This window comes from Dermacentor variabilis, chromosome 1, assembly GCF_050947875.1.
Source record: "Dermacentor variabilis isolate Ectoservices chromosome 1, ASM5094787v1, whole genome shotgun sequence".
Taxonomy (NCBI): domain Eukaryota; kingdom Metazoa; phylum Arthropoda; class Arachnida; order Ixodida; family Ixodidae; genus Dermacentor; species Dermacentor variabilis.
The window spans coordinates 80,750,262-80,775,559 of record NC_134568.1 but is presented as its reverse complement, the minus strand read 5'-3'; the positions used below and the strand labels follow the sequence as shown (position 1 = coordinate 80,775,559).

The following is a 25,298-nucleotide window of genomic DNA, read 5'->3' as shown; positions in this document are numbered from 1 at the left end:
CACGCCGCTAGGTGCCTACGAAATGGGCGTTTTAAGCGTAGCAATCACCAACAAAGATGGCAAAACAAACGCGCCCAAGTGGCGGTGGTGTTGGTATTGCAGCAGGCGGGGTTAGCTTGGCATACATAGCCGGCAGTTGTTCTGCTGGAGCCTCCTAGGAGTTGAGATCGTGGGCGTATCACCAGATGTGGATGAGCACCGCGTCTCGCAGGAAGGCAATCAGCAGTCGTCCTGATTGCCATGGGCCCTCCGGGCAAAACGACGTCTTCAAAGGCCCATGCGCAAGACCATTCCTTTGCATCGCTTTTCTTTCTGGGTAGAATGGGGTCATAGCCAAATGAAATGTTCAATGTCGCCGATATCACCACAGAAGACGCAGAGCGGGAAAGCGCGTCGTCCAGTCTTAAATAACCAAGTCAGGGTGTACGCGGAGTCGGTTTTGATGCGGTATACAGCAGCGTCGCTTCCTCGCGAGTAAGTTCATGGATCACGCAGGCTTGGTGTGGAGTCTTGTGGATCGTCAAAGTTATTGCAGGTCGGATCATTAGAGTTCCGAAAAATGTTTGGCAAAACAGACCCATGTGACAGCCGCTTAGCACTTACCACATATATGCCATTGTTTGCGGTGAGTTCTATTTGCATAATTAAGGTAGTCAAACACGCTCTCTTGCTTAGCTTGACAACGACAGACGCAGAGAGGTGCTGTAGGAAGACAGGCCTCTGGTTGAAAAGTGCATTGTATTAACGAATGCCACGTTTGTTTGCCCGTCGAAAAGTCCGTCTTGTTTGCGCAACATATATATAGTAGCTACCATTCCGCAACGACTGCCATGTTGTTTACGCTGCCGTACACACACACACACACACACACACACACACACACATATATATATATATATATATATATATATATATATATATTAAAGCTATTGCAAACTGTTTCTATTCAATTTCTGCAGACAGCCCGCCCCACGATTGGTCAAATATTGTTCTGGCTACCTCACTTCGACGGTATGTCATGCGCCGGCACGCGACGTCACGAAAACTGCGAAAACCCTCCATCTGCTTAAGACCAGTGCACACTGTTCAAGCATGACAAGAACAAACAAAAGAAAAATAATTATTTTCGATTCCACACCTTTTTGACCATTAGCCCTTCGCTATTGGTCAAAATTTTTTGGGCTACGCGGACTTTCGATCACGCGACGTTACAAAACCGCGAGAACTCACGACATCAAAGTGGCATGTATGCATTAAAGAAGCATGAATGTGCCGTACAAAACGGAATTTTATTTCGGTATAGAAGGAAACTACCTGGTTCCCAAAGGACTAGAAGGTGGCTATACCCACCGATCGCTCTGGCACGAGGTACTAGAGCTGCCGGGGAGAACTTATTTATTTGTGTGTAATATATTTTTTCCTTTTTTTTTACCTGGCAGTACAACGTTGTCGCGGCCTTTCGGCACGTATACGACATCACTCTGCCAACTCTTGTTCGCTGAGGGTCCGTTATAACGGCCTTTTTAACCTTGCGTTGCACTTCGCCGCCATTTTCAACCAGCGACCACTAGCTGTAGGCATGGGCAAGCGCACCAATTGTAAGCGCAGGCACCAATCTGTTCATCTGGTTATCTACTTTCACTGCGCTAGCTCGGCCCTACCGAAACACTCTCCACTTCTGCGTGCTCCTTTCCTCTTGTCAGCCAATTAGATAAGAAAAACCTGTCAAGGTAGGCAATGCTATTCGCTTTGAAAGCAAGCAGAAGCGACCTCCTATAAATGAGGAAAGCGTTTAATTGAGCGTTCAAACAACGCTGCGAGCCACCGTCCGATACTTGCATCGGCGATTACGTAAATTTGACGCCAGGATATTGGGATAAAAACAGATTGCAATAGTTTTACGTTATAGTGGCCCAATCATTTCTTTTCTAGGGCGACGTTTTGAAGGAATATAATTTTATTGCGGGCTTCCTTTGATCGTATATGTACACTGTAAACGAAAATAAACCCACCTTGTAGTTTTTAACAGGTGATGTACCCTAAAACCTCCCCATGCTTGAATATATATATACTCCGATGTATGGGAGCAATACAGCGGAATTCCCTCGTTTCACTCTGTTGGCTAGCTGTGGGAACATTAAGGCGACATGACGTGATTTTACTCAGCCTCAAAGTCTTGTTCTCCTGTAAAAACTCCGCACAGGGAGCTTTAAAAAACTCCCGCCGCCGAAACATGTTGGTCGCGTGGCGCTTCCCATGAGGCTGTGCGCCGCGCCAGCGACTGGCCGCGTTCGGCGGAGTCGGCAGTGCTCATGGCTGACGGTTTGTTTAAATCTGTGAAGTGGCTTTCCGTGAACGCTTTTCGCCAATTTGTTTCTCGTATTTCCTTCCAGAATGTGTTATAGGCGTGCCTGAAGCTCACTGTATCTCCGCTTCAAGTACGTTGGCTGTAATCACTTTGCTGACAGCGATGAATGCCAGACCTGTGACTGACTGTGTTTTCGTGCTGCGTGACCGTGGCTTGTGTTCTTCAGCACATCAAATGCGACTTTTATGTCTTTGTGAATACACGCTGACAACGTCCGGTGTAATGGTTGTATGAACTGAGTAGCAATGGCAACAGCGGCCACTGTTCGAGCGACGGCGTCCGTGCGAGCCGTACATGAATGGCATATTCCAAGTTCGTTGCGGTGCTGTGTTATCAGTGAGAAAGACTGGAGTGCAAACAACTGTTTTTATGTATCTGTGCACGGATGTTCCTTCCCAAGAAAAACGGTGGGACATAAGTATGCGTAGTGTAAATAAAGCTTCCTACTGAGCGATGTGAATCGAATTGTTATCGCGCACTTCTGTTTTGATCACGTCGTTGCTTCCGATATTGCATTAACATTATGCTTTATCCCAGACACTGATTATGAGCATGCCTGCATGCTTAGAGTGCGAGGGTTCGTTCGACAGATGAGCGATGTAGCTCCTTTGCACAACCGAGAGAGGTTGCTTGGGCGCTGAGCAAGTAGTGCGGTCTAAAAAATGTATGACTATGCACTTTTCAGTGTTACGTCGGCTGTTACGGGTCACGCCCACGCGTAATAAATTCTCGCTACGCTACCACTATTTCGCACAAACTTGATTGTGCCGTGAAGCAGATGCATTTACATTTTTCTTGCTTACTGTAACTTGCGCACTACTTTTTGGCCGCAAACGCCGGCATGTGCGAAGTCGCTTCAGCACTCACAGAAATGGCATGCTAATTGTGAAAAATTATGACATTAACTTTTTTCTCACTATTATGAATTAACAGTTTTGTGTTGATTAAGATAGTCTGTTAATTTCAGAGAGGCAGATCTCGTATGAGCAAGCACGTGAGTCGATGATTCTGAAAAAAACATAGCTGCTCGCTAGGCGGTGTCGAGGTAAGCCGTATCGTGGCTTTGTATATACGGGCAATGTTGCTTCTTGTGTGTCGAGTGTACGTTTGATGTCTTTCAAAGTTCTGCATTGGGCGTTTCTGAAATCTTTATGTATGTCATGATTTATGGGCTTTCATTGACATGTTTGGTTGAATTTGACGCGGACTTGTGTATATATCTCCAAATTTCACAGTAGCCTTCGCATATAAAAATCTTCACGCAAACTAACACGATACTTCTTTTTATACTCCCGTTGCACCTCGAAAAAACTCCGTTTAATGCAAAGTAAAAAATAAAAAAAGAACAGAAAAAAAACTCCCATGGTTCCACGTAAGAATTCCGCTCGCGCGGAGTAAAACTTCTACTCCGATCATACGGAGTATAATAAACTCCCAACCGGGGAGTCGCTATAGAGGACAAGCATTATGCTCCCACCTGGGAGTTATTTCCGTTCACAGTGTACGATATTACAGATAGCATGAACGAGTCAGGTATAAGACGCCGAGCACAAAATTTGTGTAAGGCTGCTACGATAGGCTAGAAAAGTGAAACATTAAATCCAGATCTCCCGGTGGCGAAAAGCTCATAAAGAAGGGGCGATACACCAGCACAACGCAGCGCTTCAAAAGCGGCTGTCGAGGTATCAAGGGAAATCGAAGGATAGAGTTGCAAGTGGGCGGCTATCCAGAGCTGTGCTTCCTGCGTTCGTGAAAAGTTGTGCTAGTTGTCAGGCTTATTGTGCTAGTTGCACCTTTAATGCCGTCATGGGACCACAGTTGACAAAAAAAAACTGATCTAGAAGCTGGCTGGCTGCAGCATATGCTGCTTTTCGAGTAATATTTAAAGGTGCTTTGTAGTTGAATTGTTTACACTACCCAAATGATAGATATAGCTGTGACCAAAGTTATAACTGCACGGGACGGGTCTGCAAGGTATCGCACAGGCTCAGTCGCAAAACAATGAGCAGTGATCGTCGGATACAACGAGACGGCTTGCCAGTCTTTGCTGTATACCACCTCACTGACACAACTCGACTCTTTCCTAGACGCAGATGGCCGGCATCTTATAGAGGAAATATGCATCATCGACTGCACGGTGCATGTACGCAGTAGCAGGGCTATACACGAAACAAATTACCCAACTGGCCTTACAAACCAAGTCTTCTTCACTGCCGTTGGCACTCTCCGCGCACCGCCACATTGTACAGGCGAGCGCATCAAGACGTCGTTGAGTGCTGCTGCGCCTTTGCGCATGCCGCCTTGCCGTTGGTCGCGGCACCAGCAGCACCGTGAAGAGTCAGCGCTTGTACGGAGGCGTTCCCGCTATATTGCGTTCCGCGGCTACACGCGGATGCACCCGCCGGGACCCGCCAGCAAGGGCTGGCCCAAATGGCTGCGGGTAATGGGCATCGCTAACGATGTTTTAATGCATTTGCTCAGGAATTTTGGACTGCCCTCAGGCAAACCGCTGCCTTCCTCATCACCTCTCTTCTCTTTTTGCTCGCAGTGGCAGCGAGCCTTTATTATTCCGAAGAGAATTTTTCTCCTCCGGAATTTCTGCTGAGCATTTTGTATATGCCTCCTCGGACCCCCCTTCTCCTTTGCTTCGCCCAACATCGTCCTTCGGGGCAGCGTATACACGCCCCGACCACGAGAGTGAGTTTGTGTCCAGCGCTGTCGTTATTACATCTCTCTTCCTGCCTCTCGATTACGTCTGCGTGTTAGTAAGTACGAGATGGCCGTCCCAGCTGGCCTTACCGTAAGCCGTGGACTGAGCCGAGGCTAATTCTCGCTCGCTACCTATCACTATTTTTACACCCTTCCTATACAACAATCTTGAGCCGGCAGCAACAGAAACATGCCGCGACAATTTAATCGCTGAGTCGGGCATACAGCGCCTGCTCTCATGTTCTGTCACTGGAGGTTGGCTTCGCTCGAGTGTATTAGAAATTTGGCTATTTCACGTTTTCTTTTTTCATTTCTGCCTCCGGGCCCCGGGGCAGTGCTACAGAGCAGTACTGTTAGTACAGTAGAGAAGTTCTTCAGGCTACCTTTCAAACTTTAAAAACTTGAGGCGACGCTACAAGGTAAACAGAACTACTATTTAATTTCAGCGGTTTCGACCGGTTGACATGCCAAAACCGCTGAAACGCAGCGGTCTATATATATATATATATATATATATATATATATATATATATATATATATATATATATATATATATATATGTTGACAGTGAGTAAACACAAAGACAATAGAAACGTGATCTACTTTAATACAATGCAATATAATGCGCTAATTGTGACAGGTAGTTCTGAATGGTACAGTCCAAGACAGACACAATTCATGCACAGTACAGGAATAAAGCGCATGGCGACTTGATGCCGCATGACCAGACTTCATTTTCCTCGCGCCACGCACACCAGCAAGCCGCAGGTTTCAAACTCGTAAATTTAAATAAATAACGTAGTGATTACTTAATACACTTGACATAGAAAGGATACTACACGCAAGCATTTCAAACCACATAAAAATAACTGAAACTGCGTGATAACGCCCACTGTGCAAGGAAGACTACGCAGTTTCGATGACGATGCACATGTAGAAGGTTACGCAAGAAACAATGGGGAAAATAACACAAATTAAGGATTGAAAAATGAAAGAGTTGCCGCTTTTCTATACATATGAATTGTTTTACGGCTGAAAGCTCAACTTTGACCTGCTCGCTGTATACCCCTGATTCCGGTGCGCAGATGCCATCAACATGCATGCCTATAGGGTCAATAACTATGACTCCTATAAAGACCGCAGTGAGAGAACTTCAAATAGAGAGAGAGAGGGAAGTCATAAGGAAAATGCCATTTCAAATAGAAAACCCTATACATTTATAGGACTCAATCTACTACCCCTAAGGAAGGAAGGAAGGAAGGAAGGAAAGAGCGGAGAAGGAAAGGCAGGGAGGTTAACCTAACTTCTGCACTACAATATGGGATGAGAGAAAGTTGGTCCATCCTCAGTCATTTATATGGCAGTGAGCTATACTAGTCCTATCCTTATCTCGTCGAACTTGTGGCCGCCAATTCCGCCAGCTCGTAAGGCGTGAGAAATGACGTGAAGAGCAATATGTGCTCATCTCACGTCTAGAAATAGTGCCGCCAAGCGCGGAAATACTTCAGCGTATAATGTCCTGGCGTCGACGAGCGCTGGCACGCAGCCAACAAAGTCTCCCACGTTTCCACGGAAAAAGAGAACATCCATGCGCATCTTGTGAACAAGTGTAGCAGAGTGGGATGTTGGGCCCGCTACGCTTGTGCCGAAATATTGATACACAGCGCGGCACTGCGATGTGTTCTGTAAAGCTAATATTGCTGTATAGGAATCCGGAGGCACCACTAAGTTACGGGACCTTGCTAAGTAAAGACCCCAGTTCTTATTATCGTGCTGCATGGCTGCCTTTAACATAAAATTGAAAAGTTTGATAAAAATATCCCCACACACGCGAAGGTATCGCCGCCTGTGCGTTGTTACGGAGGAAGCTTATGCCGAACGACTGAGCCGGCTGTAGTACCACGAGCCGAAGAGCGGTGTGACGGCCGCCTGCCGCTCCGAAAGTCAACAAATGGAGCAAGGGCGCCGTGACACCGCCTCGCGGCGGCTTTCTCGAACACCACGTGTATACAGATTTCGCTGTTGCCCCATGGGGGTGACGAAACGGAGGAGCGATCTGCTTTCCGATGACAGGGACGGCAGGAGAAGCCAGGGGACATCGCTCTTAATTTAGCGGCCACGTTGATGAGTCACATGGCGCTCACAAGCGAGGCGCCTTGGTGCAGCGGTGCCAAGGAAGGCGGCGAGTGGCAGACGCACGCCGTCCGCCTGACAGCCGTCCCTCACGGCCGCTCCTCAAAGCGACGCCTTGTGCGCGTTCGCCCAAGAGCGAGCGAGACACACTCGGCGGGCCGCGCTATTTCGAGCCAGTTTTATGGCGACAGCAATTAGGCTCTACTCAGAGCCATCGCGACGGTCATTTGGACTGCGAGCCCGACCTGGCAGCCGCTCGGCGGGACGTCGCCTGATGTATGGCCGCCTCGGCGCATCCAACAGCAGCAGCCCGCGTCGCCGTCTCAGTGCGCTGACTCGGCGGTCGCCGAGAAGAAGCGGTCCCTTTGGAAGAGACGAACAAGGGGCTTACTCCAGCAGAATTTCTCACAGCGGTTGCGCGGCTCTTGGGCAACGAGAGTAATGCCGCTCTCAACCAGCCGGTCGCAACACACGTATCTTTATGCAACTTCCACGTGCGTCAGGCCGACTGCCGTGCTATTGTCCGCTTCTGCAACGGCAAGAACGAGCAAGCCTAGAAAATGGTCGGTAAAGGCGCGGGCTACTCAACTGCTGATCGGAGTCAGCAGCCAGTTGGCGGTATACCTATACAGCGGGGCACAGGCTTCGCTAATTGCTCTGCCGCACTGCTTTGCCATCTGTCCCCTGCGCGTGTACTGACATCGCAGATGGAGAGAGAGAGAGCAAATGATAAACGAAAGGTAGGGAAGTTAACCAGGACTGAGCCCGGTTGGCTACCCTACAATGGGAAAAGGGAAAAGGGGACGGAAAGATTAAAGGAAGAAGAGAAAGTTCACTGGGAATATCGTTCGGTCACTCAGTCCGGATCAGAGACGCTGACTCACTCCGGCAGCTTTCAAATATTGCAGCAGCACTTTTGTGGCCTTTTGTAGCTGCGATATGCGAGGCCATGGTCCCAAGATCTTGTTCAAGGTGAACGGCTTTCTATCTAACTGATTTAGAGCTGTGCAGAGGTCATGTCTTTCATTTTCAAAAGATGAGCAGTAGCACAGTAGATGTTCTATGGTTTCCTCGACACCGCAGGCATTGCACTCGGTGCTATCAGCCATTCCAATCAAAAACATATATGCATTGTGAATGCGACGCCCAAGCGTAAGCGGCACATCATTGTTTCCTCATTACGCGGAAGCCCTGGTAACAGCCGCAGTTGCATAGATGGATCGAGGGAATGCAATCGATGTTGGGTGAATTCAGGTGTGTGCCACGTGTCCAATGTCATACGGTGCGCTAGCTTGCTGAAGTCTTGGCCTGCGTCAGTCCGCGATAAAGGTGGAAACGTCTGTGGCGCGTACCACGCATATTTATTGTGCATCTTTAAACTACGGCATTCCGGGTGACAGTGCGACCACTAATATGCCCCTCTACAAGGCCGCTCGACGCGCTGTTGCCCGGTATACTGTGTTAACGTTAGCCATGGTATTCAAATAATAAAGAGATTAAAAAATCAGTGTGCAAGATACGATTGTAAGACCTACGGTGTTCGGTCGTCAGAGGTCGCACGACCGAACATCGTCGGTCTTAAAACCATATCTCACACCGTGTTTTTTAAATGTTTTTCGTTGAATACCTTGGCTAACTTTAGCTGCACCCTATACAGCGTGCCCCAGCCAACTTGAGCCAAGCATTAAAGAAATAATAGGCGACCCTAATCTTTGAGTTATGTGTCTTTTAGTGGGATTCGCACCTCGCCGTTGATTTTCTTTAGGTTAAGCGAGCGAACGTATTTCCCCTGGCACGATATGCGGGCGAGGAGCCAAGAAAGCGGAGGAGGAGACGCAGTGCGCGCCACCTGGGGTGCGTAGCGGCCCATGAAGCGCATGTTACGCGCCTTCTCCGATGCCGACATCAGAACATGTAACGAGCGCGTGCGCGTAGTTGTCAAGTAGTTGTTGCGAGCAAGCGAGCGAGCGAGCAGGTTTGCGCGTGGAGAGGAGAAGCGAGAGAAAAGGGAGTGACGTCACATCCGCTCTGCTATACTCGCGGACAACTTTCCGTAGCTATGAAGGAAAGCTACGGGGGCAAAGCTTCTGCACATGTGTTACCGCGCCAAGTAGTCCGCCAGTGTTTGGCAGTGCTTTTGGTTGCTCGGAACAGACGGTGGATCGACACAGCTTCCACGTGATACGGTTTCGCGTTTGCCCAGACGCGGAAGGGAAAAGCCGCAAAATAAGTAAACTTTTACATTAAGTGGTGTGTTTTGTCTCATTTAACTCTTGCTAATAAGGTATGTATGTTTTCTCTTCCCCAGCTGAAATTAACATAGATGAAGACGCGGGACTCTTTTTCAGAAGCGTTCTCACTTGTGCGCGCATTGCTTCCGTGGCTTTCCCTTCATAGCCACAGAAAGTCGTCTGCGACCATAGACAGATGTTCAGTCTGTGCTGGCCACTGTTTTACATTAATTAAGCGGTTAAATATCATTACATCTTCTTGTATGGGATGTCATTCTGCTTTCTACTTCCGGGTTTCCCGAAATTTCGCCGAAGTCGTGCTGACGTGGCGGGTCTCTTAAATTCTACGATTCTTTGCACTTGTGTGCGGTAATAAGTGATTTCTAATTCATTCTAATCATTCCACACACTTCAGTAATCGTCAACTTGTAACAATACGTATGCTCTGATATCATATCTGTAATGAAACCCATGAGTTTTGTACTCTACTACATTTTTTTTGTTTCTTTATTATTTATTTTGAATTTTGTCCCCAGACATCTCAGGAGGTGAACCGGAAGTGCTGCGCAAGAAACAAGAATGTCACTGGATACTCGTGCCACTAAAAATATGCAAATACCACGTAGCTGGACAGAATCAAGGTAATGTTGTTTGCCGTCGCTTGGAGATACTCAGTTTTTTTTTCATGCTGCCTAATGAGGTCATTAGTCTTAATTAATTAATCAACTTGTCAAATATTATAATTTGATTAAAAGTGTCAATGAGAAAATTGAAACACATGAAGCACAGAGCAACATGAAAAACTCCCGATACAGCGTTCTGTTGCTCGATGAGTACTACATAAAAATGTTTTTCCGAGAATGAAAGAAGCCCGCGAATGCACGCAAAGTGCCTCGAGAGGCCAGTCGTGAGGTAATTTTAGACAGAAAAAGTAAATTTTCACAGTCGGATTGCGGCCGTGCTTGTTACCCTTTGCACGCTAGAGCGCAGCGCAATAGCATTTACGCAAGCGCCCCATCACGTGTTTCTTTTTCTTTATTTCGTGGGCTTTTGTTCTTTCTCGGCAAGAGCAACCATGCAAAGTTTAGCGCTAAAAAAAAGGAATGCGTGAATCCGAGGTTATTTGAGGCACTCTATACCTTTATATCTGACATGTTTGAGATTCAAGCAATAATGAAGAACTTGACCGAATGAGAACAAGTAGTACATTAATATTCAGCGGTGAAAATGATACTGGTTGTAAATACGCACGATTACCGCTAATATGCAGTTTGCGTGATTTCCCTAGAGCTCTTGCATTATCTTTAAATTTTGGTCCAAGCTGGTTGTGACACCTGGTATATTATACTTTACACAGTATAATGGGGTTCAACAGCGCAGCCGGGACAATTAAAAGATTATGTCCAAGACAAAACATGTAAGAAATTAGCGTGTACCTAAGCAAGATATGGTCGATTTTCCAACCAGCTTTCTATGATTGCCAACAAACACTGGCGGCCAGCAAGTAACAGAAATGGTTCACGAGCATGGCTGAACAAGGCAGGCAAATTCCGGCTGCGAAGATTGAGGATGAGGCTTGGAATCGGGCGGCACCTCCACAGAACAATTCATATAGATAACAGAGTGCCAAGAGGACCCAAATGGTCCCGGCTAAACACGAGCTCTGATCTCGCTGCCAGCGGCGGCCCAGAAGCACATCTTCATTACACATGAAGCACTGACTTGTCCAAAGATTCATATGCATTGTGCGGACTACTATGCCATATGATAGCGCACTGGCAATCTTTATTGGCAGTTCCTGTTTTTCAAGGAGCTAACTATACAAAGAAGAGGATTGAAAAAGCGGGGTATCTTCATATATACTGACCTCCGTCGTCTCGTCAGGAGCGGGCGTTCGAGACCATCCTCCCGCCGTGCGGGTCCGCGAAGCCGCACGTGCATGAGGCGCGCGAAGAAGAACACCCATTCACGCGGGCGGCCCGTTTGACGGCCCCTTGCATGCAAGCGCCGGGCTCGCACACCGCGTATTTTCACGGCTTCCGCGCCGGACGAGAGCCCGCGGCGCTGGCAATGTTTGGGCGTTGAGGCCGACGAGATTTACTGGCCGATCTTCAGCAAGCGGGAGATGAGTCAATAAACAGCGGACAGGGTTTTCGCATTCGGTCGACGGGCCGTCTTTTACCAGAAGCCGCTCATCGCCGGCGAGAGGGAAGCGTTTCGTGTCCCTTACGGGCGCTAGCTGTTCTTGTGCGTTGCGCTCCCCGCTCCTTGCGCGATTCGATCGCGCAAGCACAGTTAACCCGTTTGTCTCGCCGTTTTTGCGATACGCCCGCAGAGCCATTTGTATCCAAGATGACCCCCCTCGTCTGCGTATTATCATATAGGACCACATAGAATAGTTCACTCCGGAAAGAGCCTCGGGACATGCGTGCCTGTTCCCAGCGGAGATTTAGATGTATACCTGTGTGCGTGCGTGCGTGCGTGTGTGTGGGCGGGGGTGGGGGTTGCGGAAATGGTTTTAATCGTGCAGTTATAATGACACGTCGACAATGCGACGTTGGAGCGGAAGGTTGTAGTAGCACACTGGTCTGATAGAAGGCTTTCAGCTCATAATGCTCATCAATGCTCAAACAAGGTGAAACTCGAATACGTAAATTCTGGATACATGGGATGTCGAAGTTTATACAGGCACCGCGCGTGCAGATATGCCCGAACAGTTCAGCGCTCTTTCTTCGTGGTAGGTGAGTTATGAGACGCCGATAGCTCAACGCACACTGCAGTCATTAAAATCATATATTGTGCTTAAAAGATTACCTTTCAAGTGCTTATGGCAAGAAGAGCGCCGTCAAATCGCAGTAATTGAAATAGCCACAACTACGACAATTGTAGGTATTTTAGAAAACGCCATGATTTTCTTTTTCGTCTTTTTTCCCGCTGTGATAGCGCAGAGTTTATCCAAATCATTACGTTTATAGCAGACACTGTAGAGTGAAATAGTCGGTTTGTATAGGAGACAGTGAAGACCGAGCCGACTCACGGCCGCACAGCAGGAGCTATAGTGCCGGTTCCGCGATCGCCATCGTTGTCATTGACGTTTTGATCCATCACGTATAGCATCGCGTTATGTCGGAGTTACAGCAGTTTACGATCCTGCTCTCCATTTTACAACGCTATGACCTTTTTTATTTATTTTTGTAGTCCCATACAAGCTTTAACATTTACTGCATTTACTCTCATTTACTGTGCGGGCGAATAAACGGACGTGTTATCTGTCATGACTCTTAATTCCACGCGACATGTGTGCCCAGTCGGGCGAAGGACGTTATCGAATCTCCGCGCCAAGAACTTGACAGAGATAGAAAGAAAAGGACAAGCAGAAACTAAAGCCCCGCAGGCATGGTTCCTCCAATTTCAGTGGGACGTTTCGAGTGGATATATTTGTCTCCTTAATTTTAAATGCATATCTTCTTACAGAACGCTTCGCGCGTCATTCCGCCTTCGTCTCGTGTGAGAAGTGCTCACGAAGAAGGGAGGAAACGCCAGGTCAAGGACTGACGCAAAGGACAACGGATTTGCAGCGAAACACGGCCATTACTTCTCGTTTCTTTGTTGGTTCCAGTCTGTGGACGCCACGTTCCTCTCTAGGCACGCGGGACCGCAACGCCTGTTCCGATACGGTGCGTAAGGGAGCCAAGTCAGCAGCAGCCAACATGAGCCCCGTGCGTGGCAGGCTGGTTTCACCAGCAGGGACAACAGTGCCACCCCGGGGCGTGAGCTGCGGCGTCTGCTTCGAGGCCCGCAGGGCGGCCCAGCACCCCGCGGAAGCCCGCGCAGGAGCCAGGGTGGCGGGAAAGGGGGAGGGGGGGCATTCCCAGAAGGGCAGCAAGCAGGAGTTGTGGCGGCGGCGGAAGGCGCGGGGGTGATATTTATCGGCACCGGGGATCGGGAGCCCATGTGTGGCGTGTAAAAAGGGGGCGAGCGGACCCAGATTTATGCGGGTGTTCGCGGAGCGGCAGATGAAAGGACGCCGGCCTGGGGGCCGCCTGGTTTATGTCCGGCGGGTCTCCACTGCCGCCGCGAAAACCCTGCGCCGCCGCCGCCGCTTGCACGCGTTGTCGGCCGGCTTTTACGGCTTCCAGGAGCCCCGGCTGCAACAGCGCGCGTACGCCGAATGAGTGGCCGCTTGTGCGGCCGTCAGGAACGCGAGCTTCGCGTCCACCCCCGCCGCTTCTCCGTGGCCGACGCCGCTAAATCAAATCGGTCTAATTGAACGCGAGACGAGCGGCGCGCGCCTGCGCGAGTACACCGGCGCTGGACTCTTTCAAGCCGCCTCGGCCCTCCTGGATCTCGCCGCGTATTTGGCCAAGTGGCCCGAACGTCTAGAACGAGCCGCTGCCTCGCAGATAAAGTTCGCACGAGCATAGGCTTCGTCACTCTCGGCTGCCGTCGCACGCTTGGCCGCCTAGCGAAGACGACCTTTTCACGCGCCGAACACGATGTATGCGAAGGAAAATTATGGTGGGAATTTGTGGCCTTTTATGGCTAAAGGTCCAGAGAAATCGTGGTTAGGCCTTAGTGGTTACGGTAGCGCCGCTGAGTAACGTGAGACCCTCAGCGACATGCCGCGGAAGATCCAAAAGGCGTCAAGTTTGAGCGCCAGGAGTTCGGCATGTAAGGCTGACGCCACACTCTGCTGCGTGCAGAGAGTTTTAAACCCCGGTTTTATGACACGTTTGCACGTTTACTGGCGCACCGGTACCGCACTAGTTAGCCAATGTTCATAGCCAGCACACACTTTCTCCGTCACAACAGTGATCCAGTCCCTCTTTCCTTCTCCAAAATAAAGTGAAATAAAAGTGAAGGAAAAGTCAAAGAAAGGTTTCCATTGATAACCTTTCCCGTGTGCAATCTCAAGCGGCGTTCAGCATAATGAAAGCGTGATAGCTATGCGCGCAATATGCGCTATGCGCTATGGGACCTCATATTGTGTTTCAGATTAGTCAAACACAGTAACGATATGTGAAGCAATAAATTGAAAATTAAGCACCTCAATTATACAAATAACTTGTTACTCAAGAAAAAAGTACAACTACTCTAACCTTCTTCGTTACTTGATAAAAGTGATTTGGCTCAGGGGCACTGTGTTGTACACCGTCATATGCAAACAAGATAAGCCAGAGAAACCCAGCATAGCTCTTACAGCATGTCATTTTCTTGTTCACTAAATTTTTTTATTGTGATGATTCTGTCAGCTGCACGTATAGACTACTGCCACACCACAAGTGTTGCTATATACATAACAGTAGCAGAAGCAACAGTAGCAGTAGTAGTAGTAGTAGTAGTAGTAGTAGTAGTAGTAGTAGTAGTAGTAGTAGTAGTAGCAGTAGTAGTAGTAGTAGTAGCAGTAGTAGTAGTAGTAGTAGTAGTAGTAGTAGTAGTAGTAGTAGTAGTAGTAGTAGCAGCAGCAGTAGTAGTAGTAGTAGTAGTAGTAGCAGCAGCAGCAGCAGCAGCAGCAGCAGCAGCAGCGACGCATTTCCTTCGGCGTCCCACAAGGAAGTGTTCTATCTCCCTTGCTTTTTAGCGTTGCCATGACTAGCCTTCCAGACGCACTGAAAGTACGTTGGACCGTAGTATAAATGTCCATCTACGTGATGACGTCTGCATTTGGATCTCAGGGTACCAACACAAACGTTTCGCTCGTATTGGCCTCGAGCTCCACCACTGGAAAAGCTGGCGCCACCGTCGGCGTGACGTGCTAGGAGGGATCACGTGGACATAGCGGCCGCTTCGGCTGCTTCGGGAGCGCCGAAGCGAGCTGAAAACGAGAGTTTAAATTCCCTCGTAGGCTGCGGTCTTCATTTAGTGGCGAGATTTCCCCGCTTCGAGTGTCTCCTTTACAACGCTTCAAAGCACTACAATAGGTAGTGGCTGCCTTTGAAGGCGCGCAACATGGTAGGCTACTGCTCGGTGCCGCAGTGCCGGACGTACGTAACGGAGGCCGATGTCAGCCTTCTTCACACGTAGGCGCAGGATAAGAAGCCGCGTGAAGCTTGGCTCGCGAACCATAAAACCGGCAAACAGTCATCGGCCACAACTCGAGTATCCAGCAAGCACAGACGCGAGGAAGATTTCTGCTACGGTGCCGTGTCTGTGATGTTCGGAAAACGCGCACTGAGGTCGACGCTCGCCCGAGTCCGTTGCCCGAGTAATGTCACGACGGTTTGGTCTATGAACTTGTCGATGCTATAGATACTGACAAGTTCAGTGGAGTGGAAAGGGAGCGGTAAGAAGCACATTAAAAAGAAACCATGGCATATGGTCATGTTTGTGTTATGAATTAGTGCACTGGATTACAAAAAAGGAGCGGCGGGAAATCGCACGCTGAGAACACCGATAAGCATACAGTGTGACGCAACTCTAGAAATAATATTGAAAGGTAAAAGAATTTAGAATTAAAAAAAAGATTGAATCGTCGCGACGGCACGTACATCACAGTCCCCGTAGGCGTCGAAGTCTCTACAATGAAATTATTTTTTGAACAGCTCTGATAGCGCCCACGCAACAATGGTTGCTTGTATACTGTCAAACGCTCATATTCTGCGGCCTAAAGCTCATGGCACAGTGCGAAAACGGGCACGCGGCGAAAGCGAAACAGTGCGCGGACAAGCATGCAGACGCGCAGTCGGTCGCTGCGAATCTGTGCGATCGCTGCATTGAGGCTTCATTCTATTACACTCCATTTAGTTATGCAAACACTATAAGAACATATTTCACGTAGTTTGCTCTCAGCGTTTACCTACCTTTAACGCAAGAAGCCGGTTCAGGAGACTCCATCGCGGCGACCGCGCGCAATGGCGTTAACTGTACGTATTCGGTAAAGAGATAGCGTCTGTAAACGATTGTGCTCTTTCAGTTTGCCCAAGATTATTATTTAGACAGTAAAAAGCTTCTCTCGTCTCGAAAGTACTTACAGAAATGTCCGGAAGAGCTCGCGCGTGGTGTTTTCAGTGAGCGCTGACAGCAAAACCTATGAGGAGCGCGCCACGTGATCCCTCATACTACGCCAGCGAGCCGCTTCCGATAGATGGCGACTCCGTAACTCCTCGCCGCCAATAGCCCAAGACGCAATCTCCATCATGGAATGCCACTTATAGACGCTTGACCTACCTTTATCAGCAAAAAATCTGCCTTCATGCTTTTCCCTGGAGTGAGGCGGAAGTCAACATGCCTGACGCTGAATATCAGAGGCCATCCAATTCGTGGAACAACTAGTGTTCGTTTCCTAGGTGTCCCCATCGACAGCAAGATACTGTAGCGAATCGCGGTTGAAAGTGTTGTGGTTGCATCAATGCAAAGAATAAACGCACTTTGTCTCACAGGAGGTGCACGGTGGGGAGACAGTCTTATGTCTATGCTTAAACTTAACGCGGCTCTCATAACAAGCCGCACTCTCTATCAGCTGCCGCTGATATCACCATCACCAAGTCAATTCGACCGCTTGGAGGCGGTGCACAGAAAGGGACTTCACTTGGAAATGGGATTTCCTCGGGCGGCTTCAAGCAAGAAAGTTACAACTGAAGCGGAGCCTCTTCCACCTTGCGTTTTGGCCTCTCAGGTCTCGTTAACTTAGCTATTAAGGCTGGGCGAGTCCCTTCCGGCAAGGCGCTTCTCCGGCAACAACTCGCTCTCATATCCATGCGGCGCTGAACACCTTCCGATTTTTAGGATTGGAATATGGCCTAAACCGAGTCGTCTCGACCCGCCATGGTCTTTTGCGGACGTTACGTGCAGCCTCACTGTACCCCAGGTACCGGCGAAACGCACCATTCCAACTGCCGTACTGGACCACATCAGCACAGCGTATCAAAGCCGCCTAGAAATGTATACAGACGGGTCGGTGCGTGCACAAACAGATAGCTGCGCGGCGACATTCTGCACACTCTCCCTTCATGTGACATGGTGTGGCCGCCTGGATTGCGCAGTTTCGTCTACAACGGTAGAAAGCGCTGCAATTACCGTGGCGTTACGAAAACTACGGGCCTATTCTGCACGAGATGTCGTGGTGCTGACGGACTCAAAGTCAGCGTTACAACGATTACATCGTGGCCTATCTCGAGAGCAGTTTAGAAGGCAACTTCTGGCACTGATTAACGATCTAATGAGCAAAGGGATTCAACGCAAAATTTCAATGGATCACATCCCACGTAGGAATTGAAAGAAATGAAAAAGCTGAAGCTCTATCACGCCTAGCGCTGACATGTGCCCCAAGGGTGAGAGTGCCAGACATTTTCCAGAACTTTAAGGATGCAATCCGGAATCACTTTAGGGCGAGCCACAATACTCATATCAAGCCTGTATGGTGCATGGATTTACTCGCGCACAAGCGACGCTGTTGTAAAGCATCAGAACCGACTCCGCGTACACCCCACCCCGGCTTGGTTATTCGAGACTGGACATAGCGCTTCCCCGCTCTGTGCCTTCTGTGGTGATATCGGCGACATCGAACATTTCATTTGGTTATGCCATCAATTCGGCAAAGAAAGAAAAGCGATGGTCTACAGCCTGCAAAAGAATGATCTTTCGCAAAGAATTAACCTTTGAAGGCGTCGTTTTCCCCGAAGGGACCGTGGAAATCAGCAAGAGAGTGCAACGACTGACGAGTGCCTTCCTGCAAGACACAGTTCTCATCGACACCTAGTGACACGCCCCTGATCTATGATGATGGTGGTGGGGGTGGGGGTGGTGAGTTGTAGCAACCAGCGGGTTCAGCCTCTGCTCTCAACTCACAGGAGGGTCAGGTGGAACAATTGCCGGCTCTGTACGCCAGGCTAACCTGCTGCAGCACCACCACCGCCACCATCATCACCACCGCAACCACCACTTAGAAGTAGTAGTAATTGGGTGTTAATAGAAATAAATACATAAATAAATAAATAAATAAATAAATAAATAAATAAATAAGAGGAAAGTAAAGAAATTATTGCGGACCGCACAGTAGCCGTCTAGTGCAGTCTCCTGACACCTGAACGGGGGTCAGCAGTGGCGGGGGTTGGGGGGAGGGGCCGGGTAGAATAAGGACAGGGAGAGAGGATCAAGTAAAGAAGGGAGCTATTTACATATCTGCAACAGAGAGACTAAGTAAAAGTTATCCAAATTGTCGCGTACACAGTTGAAGTAGACGTTCAAGAAAGTCCGTGTTGAACGCATCACGGAACGCGTGATCCGTACCGTGATGCGTTTTTTTTTTTTTTTTTTTGCGCATTTGACGCCGTTTTGAGCAAATTAAGTGTTTGCTGTGGGACGCAAATGCAGCTTTGTACCAAAGTGTAGTCTCAGTATGTTTGCTATTCTGCAAATCTTTGTAATCCCATAAAACTTGCTTCAGGTGGCGTGAAAATTTCTCATCGGCAGAGAGAGAGAGAGAGAGAGAGAGAGAGAGAGAGAGAGAAAGAAAGCCCTATCTATATCTTATCGCTTGATAGACTTGATCTTAGCCGTATAACTATCATTTGTCATCATATAACACAGGAGTACTGCATATATTGGTGGTCACGCTACAAGATTTAGCGGTGGCTGAGGCGTTCTTCTACTAATGTCAAAGCCTGCAGGTCCGATGCAAGAATGTAGAACGCTATTTTTCTTGCCAGATAGGTTGCGGCGCATGCGCACATTTATTCCCTGTGTGCTTTGATTCACTTTTGAACCTGATAATCTTCCATAGTCCTAGTGCATAAATGACGTTGTCTGCCAACTATGTGCCACCGTTTTTTACCATGCCTGCTTTTTTCTCAGGTAAGGATTGATTATATGCGACCAACATCTGTGGCGCGGACGTCTGTGCGCGTAGGACTTCGTAATACTGATACCCACGGAGCTAAATAAAAAAAAAAATAATTTTGGGGTTTCATGTACCAAAACTGCGAACTGATTATTGGGGACGCCGATAGTGGATGGTTCCGGATTAATTTTCACCCCTTGAGGTTTTTGTCACGTGCATCTAAAGAGTGCACGAATGTTCTTGCATTCTGCCTCCATGTAAATGTGGCTACCGCGAGCGACGTCGAACCTGTGACCTCGAGCTCAGCAGCGGAGCGCCACAGCCACTGATCTACAGCTTTGGGCTTCCGCGAGGCTATTACTTCAATTCTGTTATTTGTGGGGCTGCCACACAAAGCAGCACTTAGTTGCCAAAATTCACAGGATTTCGAAGCGAAATATTAACAAAAATATTTTTTCCCAGAACCGTCATATGAACGGTGAGAAGGTTAGGTCTGTGTTGTATATATATATATATATATATATATATATATATATATATATATATGTATGTATATTGCAATGACTGCAATTTAAATGCCTGTTTTGCAAAAAAAAAAACGTTTATGATGAAGCGTTCTGGCGACCGAGCTAGCGCGTCTTCACTCAAAAGTTACCCGCCGTTGTTGCTCAGTGGTTATGGTGTTGGGCTGCTGAGCATGGAGGTCACGGGATTGAATCCCGGCCACGGCGGCCGCATTTCGATGGGGGGCCAAGTGCGAAAACACCCATGTACTTAGATTTACGGGCACGTTAAAGAACCCCAGGCGGGCAAAATTTCGGGCGTCCTCCACTTCGGTGTGCCTTATAATCAGAAAGTGGTTTTGGCACGTAAAACCCCATAACTTTATTTTTCACTCAAAGTGACGTGGCCGCGATCTAGATGAACTCAGTAATGGCGTTTCGCATTTCAAATTTCGCGGTGAAATGAAGAGGGGAAAAAAAAAAGTGGACGACTACAGTAGACAGCGCTTAGATTTGCTACTACTATAGCTTTCTTAGCGAAGAAATACTGGCTATATTCATAACTGGCTACAACATCAACGCGCTACAACAGAAAATACTGGCTACAACATCAACAGGAAAGGTGGCATTGAGTAATTGAGGCAACAACGATGTGACCTGGGTAGGTCGGATTCAAGTGGAACGCCAACAAAAATCACTAAGATAGGGTCAAAACACAGACTGCATGGCTGAGTGCGAATCGCCTGCTGCCTGACAGTTCGCGCCTCTTTTTCGCTTTCTGTGCAAAAAACGCGACAGCTGAATATGTTATGTTACAAGCACTGTGAAATGAATGCATTAGCTGCCAGAAAATCATCCCAATCACAGTGAAGAGACACTGCCAGCTGCAGCCCTGTCATCTCTAGGTCGATATGCCTTGCGGCCGGATATCTTCTCCACTTTCGTTTGAATATTTCGAGCAACCTGGCCAGGAAAGACCATCCTTCGTGTGCAGGAAGCTCATAGGCTGTACTGCTACATTTTCCGAAAACTATTAGACTCTGTTACCGCCTATTGCTGTGTATGCTCATGGGCATGTCTTCATTTGCCATCTCTCTTTTGTCTCTCTTCCTCCTTTACTTTCCTTTCTGCTAATTTTTCCTGCATTCAGAAGAAGAAACAGTAGCCAACAAAGTGTATTTCTGGTTGACCTCACTACCCTTCTTTCCCACTTTTTCTCTCAACCGTTCCTCTCTCAACCAGCCTTGAAATTGGCACTAACCGGTTACAATTCGCAAATTGCAATATGGGCTGTAAGGTAATTAAGAAGTTAATTAGTTATTTTTCGACGATTAGTTCACTATTTGTTTCGATTAGTCTAGAAGTAATGTCCGCCTTTTTGAATGTAGCTCAATGAACGCATAATGCTAGCTGCCACAAGTTATTTTTAAAATATCTGTGAAACTTGAATATGATCACTCTGTTTATCACGCACAAGCAAAAGGGTCTCAGCTTATGAAGAAAGACATGATCACATATGACTGAACAATGAATTAACATCCCCAGCTAGTTATGCACATGATAAACCATCAGTTTGCACCATGTAGCTTGGTACAGTTCGAACCATATATGCAATACGCCGGCCGCATTGCAGGCGTTTCAGGAGTAATGACCATAGCCAAAAACTGAATTGTCTTACATTAGTATAACCCACTGCGCGACTGTGTTCTCTAAATTTATCCGACCAGACAACCGCTGGCAACAACTAGCACCTTGTCAAGCAGATTAAATTCCGAGGTATGGATTTACTTTACATGTCCGGAAGGAGCTCTTGTAAGGTAAAACATATTTATTGTCACCTCCTTTATATATTGCGGTCAGACATTCTTCATTTTTCACTTCACTATCCCTAATTTGCGTGTTTTAAGAACAATGGTAATGCTTCGCACCTAGAGAGTTATGACATCATATAGATTGCACGCTCGTCATGTGCCCTGCACTTACGATACCATTGAAGGAAGCGCGAAAGATAACTGTTCCCATGCCGAGTACCACCGCGTTCGATTCGGCAGCACGTTTTGCTCGAAGTCTAACTGACCCAAAACGGGGCTCGGGCCGTGCCTGCAGCCTCAGCGAGTCGACAGCGAAAATGTCTCGCTCCACCGTAGCGAACGGCAGCTTCCCATGAAGTTCACTATACACAGCAAGATAATTCGCAGGACCAAAGCCATGGAAGGCCCTGTCAGCCTTCGTACCCATGATAACAGAAGAATCCTGCAACGGAACGCGGGGACCACAATACGGAGACACGTGTATACCCGCTCCTCAGTCCTCGGGAGGGCGACAAACCGCATCGAGAGCCTCAAACAACAGCGGAAGCGCGTAATGGCGACTCGTAAATGACCGCGGCTCCTCCCCAAGAGCGGTATACGTAAAAGCGCGTTGCGCGCACGGGACGCTCGCGAAGCAGGAAACGAGCGTCGCGCACCCATAACCCCCGGCGTAGTCGCGGCAATCGCGCTCAGAGGTTCCAGACAAGTCGGCCGGCACGCAGTTACCGCAGGTTTACCTTGGCGTAAAGATACCCGCAGGCCCCGTGGCGAGAAACGCGCTCGTCGCGCCCGCGGCGCGCTGAGAGCGCGCGCAGGGCCCCGCAACAAATGGCCGAAAGCAAGCAAGCGGTGCCTCGAAACATCGGAAAAAAGAAGAGCTGCGCCGAGGAGCTGGCGCCTCCTATCTTTTTTATATCGGCCTTCCGCCCGGGAGTCCAGAACATTCCGGGGTGTGCCGTACAAGTTTATTGCTCCGCTGGGATTGGCTGCCGACGTTTGCCGGCGCCAGTTTTCTCTGCGGAGCGAGAGCCTCCCTCCTCCTTTAAAAGTCCACGGGACGGACACAAAACGCATTCCGCACTCTTCGCCCCGCACTCCCCGAGGGCTTTACCGCACCGTTTTACGCTGCCTTTTGCAGCACGCGCGCTCTAGCTGCAGCGACAACGCTCGCCGCTTGCTTGCCTGTTCGCTCATGGTTGCTCCCAGTCGCCCTTCGCCGCCGTTCACTTTATTCGCACTTTCGCTTTCGCACGCCCGTGGCCGTTCACCACTGGCGCAGCATCCCTCGGCCGCCTTTGAGCTGGGGCCCTCAAAAGCAGTTTATGGCGCTGAAAGAGCCGCGCGCAAACACGGGAAGTCGCTATCAGGCCAATGCGAGAAGACGCGCGAACACGGCGTTTCAGCGCGGCGGCCTTTGTCAAAACGAGCGGCAGCGCGGTGCCGTCTTTTCAGGCCATGCTCGTCCGCGCGGGCGAAGGCGACGAGCTCCCCATCGCGACTTGATCGAAATGCGAAACCTGCCCTCCCACCCGCCCACTCTGCGCCACTTATGCCTTACACACGAAGCGTGCTGGGAAGGCGAAGGCGCATTCGCTCTGGCTATGGCGGACGTCGACGCCTCGGGCCATTTCTTGATGTTCTCCGAGAGATTCGGTGTTCCTCGCGCGAGCTAAGACGAACACACGTCATGTGGGCATCATCGCGGAACGCTCAATGTGAACCTCGTTTGCAGATGTTCTTTATTTGCGCCCTACCTACAAGGAGCAAATTTGCTCTCATCCGAAGACGAAAATGTTGCTTGTTTGCGCCCCTAATTCTGGCGTTTCTTTTTCGCTTTAGATTGAAGCAGCGATGAGAAGCAAGTCAAAGGAGAGAGGTAGAGAAATAAGAAAATGCAGGGAGGTTAAACATGGTCAAGCTCTGTTCGTAACCCTAACGTGGTAAAGGGGAGAGAAAGATAAGAAGGAGAGTCGCCGTCGAGAAAGTGCCAGAAATGCCTAAAGGGCGCGAAATTGGTCGTACTTGTACAGCTATCCGTGATTTATCAAACTTTTATCATTGCTTTTTTGCGTTCTTGTCCGCGAAACCAATTGCAATGTATTTGCTGACGAGGATAAACCTTGTTTCCTGCTTCTTCGCTAATCGACAGCGCTGCCGCTACTGCGGAGGTTTCGAAACCATTTATATATGCTGCGTGGGTACATTTCTCTTGTATATCGGGATCAATCACTGTCACATCCCATCCGAGTACAGCGACAATTGCGCTTAGTAAAAGAAGGTTGGCTAGTCAATTAGTATATTACCTGATTTTTTGTGTACAGGAAGGTATCGTTACCGTGTTGTTTCTGTTTACCCATACTTGAGTAACTGGATTATGAAGTTACTTAATGCAAACATTTCGTGTGCCATACCACTTCTACACTGATGTCACTAAAATGTCACTTAGCCTAAAAGGCTTGAACTGCCAAGGAAATAATAAGGATAAAAAAACTAACAAGTAAAACTACTGTTCTTTTTTTCCTACTTTTTCCCCTTTCATTACGGTTTGCTGTGCATGTACTATAGTTGTATATGTACTATATATATAGAGAGAGAGAGGAAAGGGGAAAGGCAGGGAGGTTAACCAGAGGGGCAGATCCGGTTTGCTACTCTACGCTGAGGAAAGAAGGGAGGGGGAGGTAAAGTGATAAAAAAGTAGAGATAAAGAAAGAAATGAGCACAGACGTACAAAGCAAAAATCATGGGATTCTTATAGCTAAGCGGTCATGCCTTGAAAACGTACCAGTTTCAATTCTGAATTTGCAAAATGTTCGCTAAAGTAATTGACATAAAGGACAATTGACCCTTTTCGTTAGGTAAACAGTAAATAAGTGATAGCGCGCTATTTGCGATGTCCACCGGCGTGGATATTGTGCCATCACAAAAATTGTACCTTTTGATTATTACTTCACTACCTTTTTAAAGAATTACTTAAACCTTCGCAGAAACACGCTGCACACTGCCATGAAGAGCTCACCTGCACCTCAGTCACCGAGAATGGGAAAGGGATTGCATCTCAATTCAGCTAACCGAGCTTAATTACAAATTTTAACTTCTAAGTGCATTCTAAAGGCACGTGGATAAATACGCCAAGAAGCAAGCCTTGTGCTTTTAATCCATTCCGTCATACATGAGAAGCTCTGGAAATGCAAAGATGGGCCACCTGACGCAGAGAGTCCGATTTCGACGGTCAGGAATAACGATTCCCCAGAACTTCATTGTTGCCACATGCTTGCTAGTAAACTGTTTGGCGCCACCAATGATGTTTCCGCGCGATCTCTGCGTAATTAAAGAGCTGACCAAGGAAAATATGACCCTACAGTCCTCAACAGCTCCATGCTCTTGTGCACGTCAGGCGATTCTGAGTAGGGCATGGCGGATATTTTTCGGGACTGCCAGTTCTCTTGGAGGAGGCGTGGTTATTGCGTGGAGTCAACATCTCAAAGCAACTCACACACAATGATAGACACCATTGCGGAGGCTTCGGTTTAATTTAAACCACCTGTGATGTGGTTCATTAACGTGCACTCAAAGCATGGTACGATAGGCTACTGCGTTTGAACTCCATCAAAATGCAACCACCGTTGCGGGGCATCGAACTCGCGACCTCATGCTCAGCAGTAGAATGCCATAGCCTCGCAGTCACCCGAGACAGATAGCTGCATTCCTACGCGCTTTCAGACAGGCGAGCAGCCAACAGACATATCGCTACACATGTTTCCGGA

The 25,298-nt window shown here is 48.4% G+C and overlaps 1 long non-coding RNA gene across 1 annotated transcript in view; it reads left to right on the top strand.

Annotated features, from left to right (window-relative positions):
• The window catches only part of LOC142579885 (uncharacterized), a 119,344-nt gene that overhangs the window by 28,276 nt on the left and 65,770 nt on the right, over positions 1 to 25,298 (top strand). The window contains exon 2 of the long non-coding RNA XR_012827489.1: positions 9,979 to 10,083. This is a non-coding gene — a long non-coding RNA (uncharacterized LOC142579885). The remainder of the gene's footprint in view (positions 1 to 9,978; positions 10,084 to 25,298) is intronic.